This window comes from Talpa occidentalis, unplaced genomic scaffold (genome assembly GCF_014898055.3).
Source record: "Talpa occidentalis isolate TD23 unplaced genomic scaffold, MPIMG_talOcc4v2.1, whole genome shotgun sequence".
Lineage (NCBI taxonomy): Eukaryota > Metazoa > Chordata > Mammalia > Eulipotyphla > Talpidae > Talpa > Talpa occidentalis.
Window position 1 is genome coordinate 25303659 of NW_026555331.1, and position 19478 is coordinate 25323136.

A 19478-nucleotide genomic window follows, 5' to 3' on the forward strand; every position below is an offset into this window, starting at 1 on the left:
GGGTCTAGCAAGACTTTTGTATGCCCAAGTTCTTAGGTTTTCAGGCAGTCTGATTTATAATTTCTAGATGAAATATGTAGAAGAGTGACTTCTAGCAGCTCTATTCTCAGTTTCTTTTTTGCATTCTTACTGTGATCTATGTCACAGTCCTAGATCCACAGTTTATAGTTATTCCAGCATCTGTATATAATTGCTGTCTTCTTGCTACAAGGATTCCCTGATTTACAGGCTTGAAAGAAATTGAATAAAATAATCATTTTCTGAAAGGATGCACAGTTTTTCATTATAATAGGTATTTTTACAAACTATGAACTGTGATGAAGTGATTTAATTTTGAAAACCTTTAAATTACTACAACTGAAATTAAAGCAACAATCAAATGCCAACAGCAGGAAATACAGTCATCATAGAAAAATTTTGATGCTGGTTGCTTGAGAAGTTCAGGTATATTAAGCCATTCTCAAAAAAAAAAAAAACAAAAAACAACTTTATCAGATCAGGCTTATGATTGGTGTTTTTCATCAATAGTTAAGACAGTTCAATATATTGGATTCTTATTTGTTCAAATTGCTTTTTCTATAATGACATTTCCTTGAAAATTGCACTTGTACTCTTTAAATTTCCAACATTTCAAAAATATATTTCCATATATTTTTTTTTTTTAAAGATTTATTTATTTATTTATTTATACAAGCACTGGGTACAGTCAGAAGCATGGGAGGGTGAGAGAATTCACCAGAGTCAGAGCAGGGAGCAGAACAGGCAGACTGATGAAGTACACTGCTGAGGGGAGCAGCGGGTGTCAGGAGAGATCTGCACACCATGTGGGACTCTCGCCCGGCGGCCAGGGATTGAACTGGTGCTGCAGAGGCTGCGGGCAGCTTTGCAACTCAGGGCTCAACCACTGCACCACCGGGGAGGCCCTATTTCCTTATATTTTTATAAAATGTATATATATTTAAAGTATATAAGTCCTTTTTTTGATATCCTGGCTCTCCATTGCTTCCTGGACCCTATCTCAGGACAGGATTCATTGAGGCAGGTGCTAAATGGCTGCAGGCCAATAAGCTATGAGCGAAGCATCCATTGCACAGACACTGGGAGAAACAGACCCTCTGACTTTTTAATTAGAAAGCAACTCAAATCCACACCTCAGGGTCATCTCTTGGGACTCTTAAACCAGAACCTAGGGTAGCTTTACTAGTGTTTTTCTTTTTTAAAACATGCAATAAAAATGTAGAACCATAGCCAGGGGAGAGACGAAGGGTAAGGGGGTGTGTCTCAAGGGATTGATAATGGGATTAGAACTTTGTAGAAATAATTTGCATTTCTGGCTAGCATCTGTTATAAAACAGACTTAACTGGGCTGTAACTATGAAACCTGATGTTTTACATTTTGAGTTCCTTTTAGCAAAACCCAACACTTCAGCTGCTTAAGCAGAAATGACCACCTCTGTGAAAATTTAAAAACTAGCCCAAAGCACAGGAAGGAATGAACTGGCAGGAGAGGAAATCCACTTTGGACAAAGCTTTCTTCAGCCAGTTGGGTGACAAAGGGCAGGAGTCCTCATGAACTGTTTGTAGATGAAAGGGAAAATGATGTTACAACAGCATAATCAAAAGTTTCTAGGGTAGTTATAATTTTAAGGGAGCTGTGTTCCACTTTTTTCACTAACACATTAGTTTGGATCCACTGGTATTTAAGATAGCCTTAAAGCTTTAGCTGCCATTTTTTAAAAAATATTTTTAACACCTTTGCTTAAAATTTATTTATTAAGATTTATTCATTTATTTATACAAGAACCAGGGTACAGTCTACATGCGCGGGAGGGTGAGAGGATTCACCAGAGACAGAGTGGGAAACAGAACATGCAGACTGACGAAATACACTGCTGAGGGGAGCAGCAGGCAAGACAGGATACGTCTGCTCACCATGTAGGTTGCTCTGAGACAGGCGGCACTGCAAAGGCTGTGGACCGCTTCACAGTGCTTGCACCACCAGGGGAGGCTGTTTAGCTGCCATTTTTTAGAAGAGGTACTGTTCAGGAAACACCTAAGATAGTTGTCTCATTTGTAAAACATTCTAAGAAAAATCAGGGATTCATTTTACTATTAAACTGCTAGCACACACTAGACTTTGAAATCTAGGTGGTTCATTTGTGGTGTTGGTAGAATATAGGCAAAATGTCTGGTGGTTAACTTTGTTGGCACCCTTCACCTCATGTTCCTGTTAAGGAGATGCTTTGTGAGGGTGAGCAAAACCCAGCAGGTGACAACAAATTGTTTGAGATGTCGCTTCTCTACTTTCAGCATTTCAGGCTGTCCTTTTGCAAATGTGCTCCATTTTGAGCGACTGAACAGCAAAACAGAGGAAAAGTTATAATCAACGCTGCCTTCATACTAATGTTGATTGAATTCATTGAATGACTGGTCTAGAGATCTGGCCCATGTGCCCTTTATTCTAGTAACTTTTTCAGTTCTTTCTCCTCTACTCTCCCTGCTAAACAGTTTGTGATTGATCAGCTACCCAGTCATCAAATGTATTCAATTTTGGAAACAAACACTTCATGGTTGTTTAAAAATCCTGAGTATTCACATGGGGAAAGTGTGGGAGGTTTCAAGTTTCTGAAACATTCTGCAGAAAATGAAGTGATAACAGTTCCTGCCGGTGGCCATATGACTCAATAATAACTGGAAGAAAAAAAAAAACTGTTTAGGCTTGGCCAGTGTTAATAACAAGCGAGTTATAATCTTATTTTTGCTCGCAAACATGTTTCCGTCCCCCATGGTCCCTTTCCTCGTCTTCTGTGGACACATTAGTCTTTCCTGACACCTGATTTCACTCCTGGAGAGAGCTCCAGAATGTAGTTTGTGCTGATTCAAGGCTTTGTTAGGATTCCTACCAGTCATTAAAAATACAATAACAGCAACACCTCAAATCTGTTGCAGAGTACAATGTCAGTCTGTGTTGTGGCAAAATGTGGGCAGCATTTGTGGTCTGTGGTCAGAGGTAGAGTTCAGAGGGTCTTTATTTCACTTCTATCATTTACTGCCTGATTTCATCAAAATGCTTTACTCTGAGAGATTTCAGGATACATTTGGCACCAACATGTGCTAACATGAGCTTTTGTGTTTAAATTCCTTCTCAGCTTGGTTAGCCAGATCTTTATTTTATTTTGGTCCATAGGCACATCTGTCACCTGTCTCCTCAGAGGTCATATGCCTCTTGGGAGTGACTCCTTTTTTACTCAACCTAAACTTTGTGTTTAGCTTCCAAATTCTTTTCACATTTCGACAGCCACAATCAGGTGAGCCACCCAATTTTTAATCCATTTGGCTGATGGGTTGGGACTTATGGTCTGTTTTATTGTTTATTTATTTTCACTAAGTAGGTGGGATATTATATCTTTAATAAATGACCTTTTGTGCTGATAGTGTTGTGATAGAAATTGTGTATTTTGAAAAGAAAACCTTTCATTTCAATATGTTCAGTAATTCTGCAGGAATTCATAAATGCAAGGTTAAGGTAATGGATTTTAGGGAGCATTTGCTAAGGAAAATGGAGGAAAGTTGTACATTATTACAAGGATAAAGAACTTTGAACACTTCTGGGTTAATTTTAATTTCTTCTGTATTTTTCAAGCTCTGAATTTAGACTTTCTGTAAACACATGCAAAATATGAATGTGCCATGACATACAGCAAAACTAAAATATTCTTCCGTGGCTATGAAACTCTTGACTCTATTAAATGTTTCATCTCTTCTTAATTGAAATTTAAATGTAAAGGACATTAAATTTTTATGAGTGTTGGTCTGATACAGTTTTACTATACTGCAATTTCATTTCAAGGATTCTATTGTAGATAGGGTCATGATTTTAATCAGATATATAAGAAATATCAGTCTTTATATATATAATTCATTAATTCATTTACCCCCCCGTCTCTCTCTCTCTCTCTGCAAAATCTGTATTTTCTTAACTCATCTGTTGAAAATACAGAAGAAGCCCTCTCCCTGTAATAGGGATCAAATCCACTTGGTAAAATACAGAGTTGTGAAAGGACTTAGTAGGAATAATTTTAAGGAACAGTTATAATATAGAATTGCAAATTAGATATCTAGGGTAAATACTTTGGTGCCTGACCTGTGAACTGCCTTCCCCATATTGATGACCTGGTATCTCCAGTTCATGCCAACTTGTTCCAGCCTCAGCACCACAAGCTGGGGCTCTACCACCAGCCACCTATTCCAATTGTTTATGTTTTTCTAGCCCTCAAATGATGGGAGACAGAACAGTAAGGGTTAGAGAGAACAGTTAGCCAGTCCTCAAATGGTCTCTCCAGGGTTGTCAGTCATTAGCTATTTGGTCTTATATATATCTGATAGTTTTTATTTTCTTTAAAGTGAGGACAGATTATTGAAGCTACCTTGCAGGTTTGTTGGTTTATTATTTTTTAAAATTACATTTATTGAAGTAATGTTGGTTTGCAACACTGTATATGATTTAGGGATATAGGTTCACACTTTTACAAAGGTATGTTATCACACCAGGCCCACCATGTCCCCAGATCCTCCTCCATATCCAAAGGTCCCCTCCCACCTTTACTTCCACCAACCTTCCATTGTCCCTTTCTGGACTCCAGTTCTGCAGTCAGATTTCAGGTGTTTCTTGTTTGTTTTTGCCTGTTCCTTCCTTTGCTTAGTTTTCTATATTCCACATACAGGTAAAATAGCATAGTATTTGTCTTTCTTCTTCTGACTTATTTCCTTAGCACAATCCCTTCCAGTTCCATCTGTGCTGTCCCAAATAGCAAGATTTCATCTTTATAGCTGAGTAGTATTCCACTGCATATGTACAGTATCTCTTCTTTGTCTCCTCATCTGTCCTTGGGCACTTAGGTTGTTTCCACAACTTGAATAATTGTGAATTGATCTGCAGTGAACATAGGAGTGTGTATATCCCTTCAAGTTAGTTTGTTTGCATTCTTTAGGACTGTTGGGTCATATGTGGATATATTTTAATGTTTTCAGAGCTTCCAGGAAGGAATAGTATTGTTTCAGATTCCTAGTCCCTCCTGGTACACAGGTAAACCTAGGTCCTTCCTTTACCAGCTATGGAGTGCTTTTTGTGGCAGCTCCATGGTTTGTTTCTTCCAATTTTCCCATCTGGGTTACTTTTCCTACTTGCTTGGACATTTGCCACTAATACCATATCTGGAAACCTGATCATGGTTTCCCCAAATTTTGACTACTCTTCCAGGGGGAGAAAGATACCTTCCAAAGCCAGACTCAGTAGGAAGTCATGAGATTACAAAAATCAAAAGTGAATATCTGGATTAGATCAATTTTGAGCTTTATTTCAGAATGGTTATTGTTGGATTATTAAGATATATTTTTTAACAAGTCTTAAAATTAAAGATGTACAGTAATACACAATAACTTCTGTGTATTCAGACATTTTTATACATATTCAAGTCTGATTATTATATAAATGTGTACATACAATACTTTCATATATATTACACATACTGCATTTACCTATATTTATTGTAAGGAAATGAGAAGCTGATTTTCATGCAGTAAGTCTATGATCTTTTTTCTTTCATACTTATAGAGTTGAGCACTTACGATTTTCCTGCATTTGGGGAGTGTTGCTTTTCTCCGCAAGTTTCTGGAACAAAAGATCAAGATGGAAAAAATCAATAGCATTCATAGTCTTAAAAATTAGCCAATTTAAAATATGCAGCAAATGTATTTGAACAGGAAAATAAATGGGAAGTCACCAAACTATTACTAATGACTGGCTTTTAGTAGTGGAACCATGGCTTGTGGTAGGAAGGATGGTCATAGCCCCGCCATCATCAGTGTTTTCTGACCTGGGTTGTCAGCGACTATCTGAATAAACAAGGATGTTTTCCCTTATACTTTCTTTCTTCTTTTTTAAGATTATTTATTTATGCATACAAGAACTGGGGCATAGGCCACAGGTACGGGGGCTGAGAGGATTCACCAGAGACAGAGTGGGGAGCAGAACAGGTGGATCTACTGAAATACACTGTTGAAGGGAGCAGCAGTGAGACAGGCGAAGTCTACTGTGCTATGTGGGTCACCTCTCTGGCCGGGGATCGAACGTGTGCTGCAGTGGCTGGCAATAGCTTGAGAGTGCTGACTTTAATCCCCGAGCCACCAGGGAGACCCTCTTATTTGTTCTATAGTTTATTTTTTCAAAAGATTTTATTTATGCATACAAGAACAGCACTGTGGGGGTGAGAGGATTCACCAGAGACATAGTGGGGAACAGAACAGGAAGATCTACTGAAATACACTGCTGAAGGTGCAATGGGCGACTCAGGAGAGGTCTGCTGTGCTATGTGGGTAGCTCCCTGGCCGGGAATCGAACTCATGCTGCAGTGGCTACTGATAGCTTTTTAGGTTGCGTCTTAACCCCTTGTGCCACCAGGGAGGGCTTCTTTCTATAGTTTAAAAAAAACCTGTAGCGGTAACATTTTTAGTATTGTAATTCCCCAAATACTCCAGTTATTTTATAAGAAAGTATTTTTGTAATTATTATTATGAAGATTGTGTTCTGTAGTTTAGATTATTCATTAGAATAGACTGAATTGTAGGATGACTGTATCAAAATGTACATTTTTTGCCTCAAATTTTCCACTTTTTCAGTTATTTAAAGTTTTTCTTTTGTTGAGAGGACATTGGCTTACACCATTATATATGACTCAGAGGTGTAGGCTCACACCTCCTCAAATGTATGTTACCATACCACACCCACCACCAAAACATCCAAAGTCCTCCAACAAAAATATAAATTATTTTTTGCCAACAATTATGTTGCAAAAGATCTTCTCAAAGAATTTTTTGTATACTGTTGTGCTGTCAACAAAGTGTGAGCATCAGCCTTAACCACATCTTGCCAGAACCTTTTACATTTTAAACATATGTTTTTAAAAACACTTCATCTGTTTTCAGTTCTATTTATTGTTTATTGTTTAATAATGCTCACGAGAAGCAAGGAACATATGCATTCCTTTAAAAGTTTAGGGAAAAAAGACACTGAAAAATTATGTGGCAATTTTATCTTTCAGATGAGGGTCCAAGACTTCCACAGTGGCAAAGAGTTTTGAAATTGTCACAGGGAGATACTTTAGATTATCAAGTCCAAGTGCAGGGTCTTTAACTTTTAGATGGGTTGAAATGTGTACCAAGTTATACTAAAAATGCCAAATTTTAACCTGTTTTGCTGTACAATGATAGTCTTAGCATCTGTTCTTCTAAGCTTTCTAAGTTTTTTTTTTTTTTAACGATTTATTTATTTTTATACAATTACTGGGGGTACAGGCCAGTTGCGTGGGAGGGTGAGGATTCACCAGAGACAGAGCAGGGAGCAGAATAGGCAGACTGACGAAATACACTGCTGAGGGGAGCAGCGGGCAAGACAGGAGAGGTCTGCTGCGCCATGTGGGATTCTTGCTGGCCGGCTGGGATTGAATCCGTGCTGCAGATGCTGTGGACAGCTTCACAGTGCGGCACTCAACTGCCCGCACCACCAGGGTGGCCCCTAAGCTTTCCAAGTTTTGAGTGATGCTCACTAATAAATTAGGGACATAGTCACATCTTTTGAAAAATTGTTTCTTGAAAATGAATTTAAAAATATTCCTCTGAGGTAAAACTTGGCATATGTGTTCCCCCAGAAATCTGCTCATAGCTTTCAACATCTTTAGAGTTGTTAATGTGGTGTTACTTAAAACATTTTTAACAGAAAAAATACATATTTCAAATGGGTGATTAACTTGAGACCAACATCTTTATGATTATACAAGTAAGTGAAAGAGAACAGATAATTTTAATAAATTATATTTCATATGGCCAATTTTTTAAAATCAAAGTTGAGGTAAGCTTATATTTACTTTTATAGCACATCCGATACATACATGGACTAGGTTGTAGTACTGGAATTATTTTTCCACCGATTTTTCATATTGTTGGTAAGTGGGTCAATTAAACTACATCCAATCAGAGCAGGGTATGTGTGTGTAAGTGAAGGCCCCCTTAGTCAGTGTTCATGACAAGTCTGTATCATGGCGCTGGTCTTTCTGTGATTGAACACCACAGTCGGGCTTAGGGACACAGGCTGGAGCTTTGGTGTTCTGGAGGTGGAGGGAGGTTTGTCCCTTGAGCCACCCATTTGAAATCGAGTCGAAGCATCTGCACTCCTTGCTCTACTCCCTTGCAAGTTCTTTATTTAACCTCTTCTGTAGAACTTCAGAATCTCCCAAACCTGATTCAGTCTAAGGTTGAGGAAATTACAGAACACATGGACAGATGTCCTCAGTCTCTGCAGTTTGTGGCTCCCGTTACTTATGCTCTCTCTTCTATCTTTTTCACTCAACACAGAAGTTTTTCCTAATCATAACTGTTCTTAGAAGATGATGTCTTCCTCTAATGGCAGGCAGTTGATATAAAATACCCCATCTTCCTATCTGCCTATCTTGAAAAGTTAGCTACTCATATTTTCTCATGGAACAAACCTTATGCTTTCAAGGTTTCTTTGAAGACTGAGGAACACTGGTGTCTTAGCCCTTCTCCACTTCTTTTATGGTAGAACCTTCTTTAAAATATTTTTCTCCTCTTCTCTCCACCAACTCCCTCATAGTGCCTTTATAACCCCAGTCCCTGACAACATTTCTACATGTTTATTCCAACTTTACTTCAAATTCAGAATATCTAAGATGACTTCTAATCATCCTTTCAAATAGGCTCTTCTACCCCCTATGTCCTATTCAGAGGCTGGCATCATCTCCCCACTCAGGCCACAACCTGGAATTCATCCAAACTCCTCTGTTACCCTGATTTCCCATATCCATTTGGTCTCCAGTCCCCCTGGATTTCACTGCAACAACCTGTTGCTTGCTCCCCCTTTTACATTTAGTCTTGTTCCTCCTCCTCTTGGCCCATCTTGACTATTTATTGGTCTCTTGACTGCTTTTTTCTGTTCTCATTTTGAAGAGAAACTCTAGAATTTAGTAGGTAGCGATGGAATCTTTTATTTCATCTAAGTATTACCTTGATGCAAATAAATAGGCACTTTTTAAAATGTTACTGAAATTTCTAGGTCAATTATTATTTAGTGATACAGGTTTTATAAATATGCTGCATTTATTTATTGTGTTAGTGTGGGCACCTCACTTGAAATTTTCAGCCAACTGCTGGCTTCATGTTAATTGTTAGCTCCTAGTTTTGTACAATTGAACTTTTGCACATTTTATATTTTTCTTGATTTTATTTTTCTATTTTCACTACAATATTTGTTTCTGTGGCTTGATACAAACAAATGATTCAGTTAATTTTGTGAGCTCCAAGCATCCAAACATAAAGTAATGTGGAGTGATAACATTCATGTGTTTGGACAGCATTTACAGGGAAAATAAAAGAGGCTTGTGTCAAAAGTGTACTGCAGATCTCAAATTACCAAGGGCATTACTGGACTTTGGCTATCTTGGAGTCATAAGTATTGCAAAGCTATGGTTTGGAAGACATGTGAAGAATAAAGACCCACTTTATAGTAACATTTCTTTTCACTATAAAGGAAATAGCATTAATTTGAGAGAGCTAGTTTATACAAAGTAACTCTTGTCCATTGTTGGTATCAATTTTTATGCAATATTAAGAATTATTAAGTTGTTTAAACCTTAAATTTGTGTCTTGTAATTAGCTTAGTTTTGTGTCACAGATTTTTATGGAGTCATCTAAAGTTTTTTATTCACTGGCAAAGTGCTATGATGCTTCCAGTCTGGGTAAAGGAATGCTAGGTTTTATGTATGCCCTAAAACAAATTAGCAGAGTTTGGTTAAAACAGCTGCCTAAATGATGAGAAACAAATTGGTTTGTAAAATCTTACTTGGGAGCTTAGCCTGTCAATTAGCTAAGTAAGAATTTGAACCATATCGTAGAGTCATGGGATGAAAATGACACTTGGTGGCCAAGCCAAGTGTCTGGCCACGGGGTCAACCCTGGTGCTTGACTCTGCTGTTGATCTGGGGGATGGCACATGTGTCCTTTGGACAACAATTTCGTTCCTCCAAGTGTGAGATCATAGTTGTATATTTAACATGGTTTTATTGAGTACCCATCATGAGTTAGATGACTTATTTAAGGATGAAGCAACATACTTTCAAACCATTACAAAACCAAGACTATCTAATTTTAGTGCACTGGTATTTGTTTTTCAACTTTGTGGTTCAGAAAGCTGCTGCATCTCATGAAAAATCCTAGGGGCAACACAGTATAATGCAGGGTGATTATTAATTCAGATGCTTGAGCTGACTTACAGTATTCTTCCATTGCTCCTCATCCATTGAAGGAGCTTTGCTGGCTCAGAACTGGGGGGCAGTGGGATAGTACTGCAAATGGGGACTGAAGTTTGAAGTCTTTATTGTCATTGTTTAAAACCTAGTATCCTATATTCCATGCTTACTTTATTTCTAAATCTTCCTTATCTTATATATAGTCAATATGGACCATATATATAGTTAATCTAGCCTAGTATAAGTATAAAAGCTCTGGAGTTCATACTCTGGTTCTTTGACTTTGTAGTTTTGTTACTTTTGCAGTTAACTTTACCTACCCGTAGTTTCCCCATCTGCAAAATTATGAGACTTACCTCATTGGGAAAATTATCATACCTCAAAAGTTGTAATGGATACTGTATAAGGCAGTGCATATAGTACACGCAGCTTGGCATAGTGCCCGGGCACATACTAATGTTAACTAACAATGGTGATGACATGAGCATTTAAAGAATAGAGGTAGCAGCTCGACTGCCCATTTGTGACTAGGACGGTGCCTCTTTTTCTTTGTGCTTTTCTAACAAACCTATCCTTTTAAAATGTAAACAATAAAAAAGAATATAGATAAAGCAGTTTTAATGGTACTGAGCTAAAGAAGTGATTCCCAAACCATGGAGAGCATCAGAATCATCCAGAAGGCTTAACATAGGTAGGAAAATAGATACACAGATCGCTTCTATGAATGCTGTAGTTGAATTAGGGCCTTGCAATTCCCACTGGCAACATATTTCCTCTTCAGCAGACGTTTTCCTATGGCTACTTAAAAATTAGAATTAATAGCACAGATAAAATTGTTTTGCTTGTCTCTTCATAGTGGGGAAACTATGTGAGTAGGCAGAAAAAAATATAAGGCAAAGCAGTTATTGAAAAGATGAAATATATTTAGAACTGTTCTAAGTTTCCTAATTTAAACTGCTCTAAGTTACCCTCAGTAGTTGTAGAGGGGGACAGGAGGAGGGAGATAATTTTACATTGTCCTTCAGAGGTTCTGTAAATTGAATGTTTTTTAGTAAAAATTGAGCCCATTTATCTGTATAATCTCTTCAAGCTTGTAGCTATTGAAAAATTTCTGTCTTCTCTCTATTCTTAGCTGAGAGCAGTTTGCTCGTTATTTGCTTACTTGGGTGCTGTTCTGTGAGTTCGTGTATTTAAAGCTTGTGAGAGCGCCAAGCCACAGGATCTGGCTGATTTTCAGCTGCTAAACAGGGGGCATGTAACTTGCCATTGGTCCCCAACTGAGAGAACTGTGGAAGTAATTTCTTTTTGGTAAACATCCACCCTGAAATGAATTTATCTCTTCTACACATTTGTTTTCCTTTGGATGTTTTCCTTTTGTTGTGTGAGCCTCATTTGTTGGACATGAGTACTTCTGTAGTGTTACTCAGCCTCTCAAAACAAAGAAAAATTACTTTTGTGAAGCTGTTTAAGTCAGAAGAGAAAAAGTAAATCTAATCCATGCCAGCAGTTACTATCCATCAGAGATGGGAAGAACAGCTTCACATATAAGTCAGAAATCTAACAGTCTCTGGCATGACTGAGCTGGGCCAGCAATGACTTGACCTACGTTTATGGTAGTGTCGAGGCATGGGGTCAAACCACTCTCTGGTTTGGCGTGGAGATAGATTGTTTCATGCGGTTGGCTCAGGGAAGGCTGGGAAGATCCAGTCTTGCTCTTTTGGCCTCTGTGATAGTCTTTGTTGTTCCCCATTATCATCAGTGCCACTGACATTAACACCATTTCCAACACTATCACCATCACCACTAACCTATCTTCAGTGCTTTACATGTGCCATGACTTGGATTAAAGCTTTAATTTTTTTCTTTTTTAAAAATATTTATACATACAAGAGCTGGGGTACAGGCCAGCTGCGGTGGGGGAGGTGAGCAGATTCACCAGAGACAGAGTGGGCAACAGAACAGGCAGACTGACCGAAGTACACTGCTGAGGGGAGCAGCGGGCGAGACAGGAGAGGTCTGCTGTGCCACGTGCGTTGCTCCCTGGCCAGGAATCAAACTCGTGCTGCAGTGGCTGCGGATAGCTTTATAGGTTGTGCCTTAACCCTTGTGCCACCAGGGAGACCCCCGTTTTTTTTTTCTTAAGAATAACACCAACATTATCTGATAAGAACTATTGTTTCTCGTTATTGCTTCTCATTTTACAGATAAGAAGCTAACTGCTGCTTAGAAAAGTACTAGCTGTGAAGCTTTTGCTAAGTTAAATTGGGAGACCTGCGATCTAAACTGAGAATCGAGGTCTCCAAAGAACACATTTTTAACCTCTATGCTATATTGCTTTGCTGAACTAAGATGATTGTTGGAATATATCCACTTTAGGAACTCACCACTTTAAAATTTTCCACACATAAAAATTTGGAATGACATTTCTCCCAGTTTTGTTGTTTTTATATAATGTAAGCACCTTTAGTAAAGGGAATAAAAAGGTTAGGCTGGAAGCAGTGCTGAACTCTTTATATAATTTGATGATACTTAATTTTTAGTCTCGTGTTTAAAATAAATATGACATTTCAAAAGACTAGGCAGTATCTGTTTATACAGAGCTAATTGTTTGTGCAAACTTTGTCAGCTAAGCAGTACATCTGTTAACTATACACTGGAAAAAAGGTTTAAGGAACACAAAGTATATGAAACCTGGTGGCCAACTATTTTCCCCTCTCTGAGAAACTACTTAAGTAACCACAGAAGAGGGTTTGGAGTTCAAGTAATCAAGAATTCCTTGGTACTTAAGATTATTAAGACACTTAAATATTCTCTTGGGGTTCTAAAATACTTTTGCCAAAATAAGTGGATATAGACATATTTTAGTGAAAATAGGTAGAATAGATGAGACCTCAAAGTCCTTTCCAGTATGGTGATTTTTTTTTTTAATCCACATTCAATAATTCTGATTAGTCAGGAGACTTAGAATTTGATTATTAGCTATTGTTATAAACAAAACAGAACTGAACTTGGGAGCTATTCTCAGTCAGATAAATGTTAGTTGTACATTTTCTTTCTAATACAATGTATTTGAACATACTTGGATTAATCTAGATACCATTGGTTTAGAATGGTATCTGGATGGCTTTGCCCTTACTACCACCCCTCTTCTCTCTAAAATGCTTGTAATGGAAGTATAATACCATAAACTAAAATTGAATATATAATACTATAAACTAAAATCAACAGGTAACTTGTCATCAGAATCCAAAAGTTCAACTAAAAGACGGACAATATTAAAAAACACAGTAGAGGGTCATATACATTTTATAACTGATGACTGTGTCTATCTGAAAGATAGAAATAGTTTTCTTCTTTCCCAACTGACTGGCCTTGGGTTAGAAATGAAAGGTCTACATTATTTAGTAAGCTGGATAAATATTCTTTTTTTTTGCATGGTCTGCTTTATAACAACATCAGAATAATTTCAAGTAAATGTGAATAATTACAATATCCCAGATATTATACTATAATTAATTAATGCAACAATTGTATAGGATGTGTGTTATTTTGAATTTCTAGATGGAGGAATAGAGGCATAGAAATAATACTAGCTGTGCGGTTTGAGCAAGTTAGGTAATGGATCCGGAATTTGAGTCTAGACTGTCTGGTTTCAGGCCTTGTGCGTCTAATGACAAGGATAAACTCTCCATGAAGCCAGATTTCTCTTTATTACATCTCTCTCTCTAAAGCCTATTGGTATTGTTCTTCCTCCCTATGTTCATTAACTCCCAGAAAACAAATGCTTAAGAAATAGGTGTTACACCGTGTCCTGGAAAATGTAGTTCCCTTAAGCATTATAAGGCAAAGGGATGATGGGAAAAAAACCTCTAATGGGAATGATTCTTAATGATTACAATTTAATATATTTCCCTTTGGTGTTCAAAAATCCAGACACTAGCTAAGAAAAAGTTCCATTTTAGTTCAGCATAGTCACAGGCAGAGAAAATTATTTAAACATTAGATTAAGTTAAAGGATGGGCAAATCAAGTGCAATTCATGTGGTAAGCAGAACATGGAATTAAATTAATACTCTATATGGGCAGAGAGGGTCCAAAGGCAGTTTCACAATTCATCTGAGTAAACTTTCACTTTTTTTAATTAAAAAAACATGAAAAATTTGTAAGTTACTGCAGAATAAGAGATAAATCATTCTAAAACTTAGCAAAGTTCAGACTCCTGACATTATAAGAATAGAAAAATTTTAAGAGGAAAGTTTGACTTCAATAGGAGTAGGGAAAACATATTATTCATAAATAGCTTAAAAGACAGTTATGAATAGACTGAGATAAAAGGATAAATGATCAGATTAAGAGAAGTCAGATGAGATAAAGAATTGAAGGAAGGAAATCTAAATAGAGTAGTCAAATGTTCATTGGTGAGTGTCAAGAACAGAACTGTTCATTTGCAAATAGGAAAGCTAATACTTGCGAAACTAACAGAATTTTATAAGAAAGGACAAATTGATGAATATATTGATAGAAAAATAAGAGTTACTGTCAGAAAAGTTGAGTTGAAAAATGGCCTGGGTTGATAGAGCTAAAGAACTCAAGATATGAAAAAGACCTACAAATAAATAGATTAGCCAAAAAAAAAAAAAATTAAAATGGTAAAGAGAAAATTCTACAAGCATCCATAGGAAAATGCAAAATCAAGCCATTCTCAGACTTCTAACTTTTTGTGTCAAAAAGTAGTGGGATATTAACTAAACTTGAAAGATAAAGAATGTAACTATTTTTTTTTAATTTTTTATAATAAATTTTATTTTTATAATCCCCATACAATTGCAACCCCCTTATTTTGACCCCAATCCCTCCCCTCCCGCCCTCTACCCCCCACAGAGTGTCTCTGGTTCATAGTTTTTTGTTGATTTTGATTTTCACTTTCTTATAGTTTTTCATTTTCCTAGTCCCTTATTTAAGTTTTCTAGATTCCTGCTATGAGTGAGACCATCCGGTATTTTTCTTTTTCTTTCTGGCTTATTTCGCTGAGCATGATCTTTATAATCCTATAATCCAGTGAAGATATCTACCTGAATTGTTACTATTACAATAGTTGCTATTATAATTTGCAAACATTTTTTCTCGAAATTTATGAATCATAATCTGTTTACATGCCCTTGCTAGCAAAAACATTTAAATAGAGTGTAAGTACAAGCAAGAGGATATGTACTGCATTTCACTTTTACCTCCGTAATTGCTCAATTAGAGTTGTGCATATTCTGGTTATCTATTGCGACATAACATTCTAAAACTTAGTAGCTTAAAATCAAGAACTTTGTATAATTCTACCTGTATTTGAGAAAAATGACAAATTGCATCTGGGAGGCTCCCTGTTGGGGGCACTCATTCTGTTCTGTCTGTTGACTGCTGAAGATGGATCTATGTGACAGCTCCTTACACCCATGTTTGGCTCGGGGGCTGACGGACTCTAACAGCTGATGTTAGCTGGATAGCTTCTATCTGCATAGTGTTTCCACAGGGTTAGCTTGCTTTTTCTTCATAGTATGGTAGACCCAGAATGAAACTGCAAAGTTTGTTATGAAAATAGTCCCAGGAAATCACTTCTGTCATTGAAGATGCTACTGGCATCTTGATGCTGTGGCAGTTCACATATAAATGAAACCATGTGGTATTTGTCTCTCTCCTTCTGGCTCATTTTGCCTAGCCATGATCGCCTGCAGGTCCCTCCATGTTGTTGCAAATGGCAAAAGTTTATCTTTATTGCTGAGTGGTATTCCATTGTGTATATACAACTGTATCTTCTTAATCTACTCATCATCTTTGGGTGCTTCGGGTTGTTTCCATAACTATTTGTAAGTTTTTGGTTTGTCATGGTTTCCTTTAAAACTTAAGCTAAAAACAAATGATAAGGACATGATGACTTAACCAGGACAATAAGCAATGTGTGGGGGAACGCATTACAGATAATCTTTGTGTATACGTGTGTGTGCACATGGGTAGAAACTTCCTTTGCTTTCAGTTTCATTATATGATTAACAGCATGCACTTTATGGAGAATGAAATATTTTTAGGCAAGGGGAAATAAACCCATTTTATTAAATATTGAGATGTTTTTAAAAAGTAATTAGCCACATTCTACTCTTTTCATATTAGAATTCCAGATCACCTAAAAAGGGTGAGGACTTTTCAAAACCTTAGAAATCTGATGCCTCTAGTAACCACGAGGTGTGTTTACTATGTTCTTTAGAGTCCCTTGTCAAATATTTCTCTTATTTGAATTCCATTCCTATTACTTGGGTCGTGGACAAAAAGTCTGCGGTGACTAACACACTTGTCTGGTCTTTATTTGTAGTTAGAGACTATTTACTTTGGCAACTATTTGTTTACCTTCCTTGTCCTGCAAGAATAACAAAGAAAAATACCTTTGATCATCCTGGTCTTGCATCAAACCAACTTCCAGTTTATGATTTTAAATATGCAGCCATTAGCTGGAACATGAGTTCACGGGTTTGTGAGAGTCTATGATTGAAGGGAAGACTAACTCTCACTGAACTCTCTCCTCCCTAAGGAGATCATTTGTTATACTATAAGGTGATGAGAGAAAGTATAGCATAATGGATGAGAGGGTAAGCTTTGGAACCAGACTGCTTGAGTTCAAACCCAAACTTTACCACTTACTGGTTGTGTCATAGTAAGTTACAAATTTCCCTCATTCTTAGTTTCCTCTTCTGAAAAGTAAAAAGAAAGTACCTATTTCATAGAGAATGTTTTCAGGATGAAATTAGTTAACCTATGTGTAACACTTGATGGCTAGCATAAACTGAAGCCTACAACAGGAGGGTGATGATGACGATGATTTAATAATTAAACATGTAGATAGCACTTTCCTGAAAGCACACACACAAAAGGCTTACACTACGTAGTCTCTTCTTTCTGTAATACAGCTAGCCACATTTTATTTAATACATCTGGTATTTGTCACCTGTGCTGAGGGGTACTTTTCCTGCCTGACTGTTGAAGTGTCAGCTCTATGTCCTAGTCAGGAAGCCCCAAATCTGATAATAGCCTAAATGTTTTATCTACATTTTTTCCTTTATTTTATCCATATCTTTAGAATTTCTGCAAACCTAGGAGACTGTCTTTCAAAACAGAATTTAATTGAAAGAATCGAGATACGCTGAAGAGAAAGCAAGCTTGTAGAGAAATGAATGATTTGCCACTCCTTGGGTTTAGCGTGAAGATAAGGGATCCTCTTAGGTGTGCACATGGGTGCAGCTAGGTCTTCGCTGCTGCTTCTTGGGGTATTACCACAAACAGAAGCAGGCCAAAAGAGACTTGCTTCATTTCACAATTTGGAAACTATTTCTCAGCTCATTTGGGAGGGAGGTTGCCATTTCTTTTGAAGCTTTCTAGCATTTCCTTCTTCACCCTGATCCAAAGTCCTTTCTCTTGCTCAGTCTTTTAGCTGAGATCTTGGCTACAGACTTGCATGTACTCTTAGCTTTGCACTGAACTACCTTTGGATCTTAAAAACAATTCTGGATATCCCCCTCTGAGGATTTCATTCAAGAATCAAGGTATGATTAGAGAACTTTTTCTTTTTTCTTTTTTTAAAATGCTCCCTGGGTGATTCTACTCTATATGGTATATCTACTGGCTTTTTGAATCACAAGCCTGGCCTTTTAATTCCCAGATGGAAAGAGACATCCTGTGTTTTCTTCCCTTGTGTTTTGCCACAGGGTGCACTGTTGATACTGAGTTGAAAATGGTAAATGTGTTGTGTGACCCCTGGAAACCGAGACTTTGAGTACCTTAACCCCAGGGAATAATAAATGTGAACAATAGAGGTTGTAGTCCAGGTCCATGGGGGAACTAATATGGCCCAAGGGAACCCTGATATTGTGGGGGACCAGGTGCCTTTCTTCAGCCTAGTACTTATTGTTTATTCAGCAGCCACTGAAATGATTATGAGATCAAAGACATTTTGCTGGGCACAAGGGATCCAATGAGTAGAGTGGAAAGAATACAGGTTTTAGAATCTTCCAGATGTTGGTTTGAATCACCGCCGAGCTATGTGATTTTGAGCTATTTACTTAACTTCTCTAAACCTATTTCCTCATCGGCAAAAAGGAAATAATGCTTACCTTGCGGGTTGTTGTAAAAGTTAGAAATAATACATGTGAGGCCCCTCATATGGTGCTGTAACTTCTTTAGCATTTCTGTGCTGGGTATTGTATCTGAAACTTGGCACACATTTTCTATACCTCCCCCCCTGCCCCTTGTCCCCACCATGTTGAGGTGGGCACCATTGATATCAGCTTTGAAAAGAAGCTTTAGAAAAAGTAACTGGTCCAAGATCTCTAGCTTCCAAGAACGATGATCATGAGCTCATGATCTCTGTATGTATTCTAGATGTCTGCCCAATCTAGTGTCATGTGACCCCCTTCAGGCTAGACCTGGGTGAGACCCAGTCTTGGGATGCCCAGGCATCCAGGACTCTGGTTTAGCTTGTAGAGCAAGGCATGTTGAATTTCCCTCATGGGAATATGCAATGAAGGCAAAAGAAACTGAAGCTCTGGTATGAGGGAGGGGAGTTGAAAGGTCCCAGGGTTTACTCAGGCCCAGGATCCCTTCGGGGACCATGTGTAAGCTGAACCGGAGGGAAGAGGTGACAGAGGCAGCCAGGAAGAGCAGAGCTTATTAGGATGAATGACAAAGACCATGTAACTTTGGTTCCTGATCACATTCAGTGTTTAGATCTAGTCTGCATGTTGTTCTTGCTTCCTTAGTTGATTGAGAGAAGTTTGAGTGAATATCTGTGACTTCATTTTTGGAAACATTCTATCTAGGCTGGACTGCATGGCCACATTGGTATTAAATTGTAGCTGTTGGCAATTGTTCATGACATGCTAAACAACCAAACATAAAATAAAAACTGAGGTGGTAAATTTTTTAGTGAGGGGGTCCATAGAGCTTCAGGAACACATTCGGGAAGGAATGTAGTTTTGATGCTGCATGGAACCTGCGCTTTCTTATACTACCCTGTGTTGAGTATCTTTGTGGAAGGCCTTCCTCTAAGGTGAGCTGTAGGCTTGGATTGAGAAGAAATATTGTAACATAGCTTCCATCTAGAAACAATTCCTAATGTCTTTCTCAC

At 37.7% G+C, this 19478-nt stretch overlaps 1 protein-coding gene across 3 annotated transcripts in view; it reads left to right on the forward strand.

Annotated features, from left to right (window-relative positions):
* The window catches only part of RSPO2 (R-spondin 2), a 127963-nt gene that overhangs the window by 98935 nt on the left and 9550 nt on the right, over positions 1 to 19478 (forward strand). The gene's annotated exons all lie outside the window — the stretch shown is intronic.